Genomic DNA, 342 nt, shown 5'->3' on the forward strand with positions numbered 1-342 from the left:
ACTGTTTCCTTTCTTTCACGGGAAGTTCCTGGAGAATACCATGCTTGATATTCTTAAGGATAATCCGGATACCCAACTGAGTACAATACCATACCTAGTTTTGCAAAGGAAGCTGGAGGGTGGATGATTTATGTAACGGGAAGTTCCCAAAAGAAATCCATATAGTGTATTCTTAGGGATAATCCGGTCACCACAACAAGATGATGAATAAGAAACTCTCATTCAAATTCTCACCGTGTCTGTGCACTCAACAGTCTCATTGTTAGAGTCTGTACATAATATTCGGAATTGGTCAAACCTTTCTACAGTTAGGACCACAACCAAAACCCCCTCTCGATTCCC

This window comes from Asparagus officinalis, chromosome 2 (assembly GCF_001876935.1).
Source record: "Asparagus officinalis chromosome 2, Aspof.V1, whole genome shotgun sequence".
NCBI lineage: Eukaryota > Viridiplantae > Streptophyta > Magnoliopsida > Asparagales > Asparagaceae > Asparagus > Asparagus officinalis.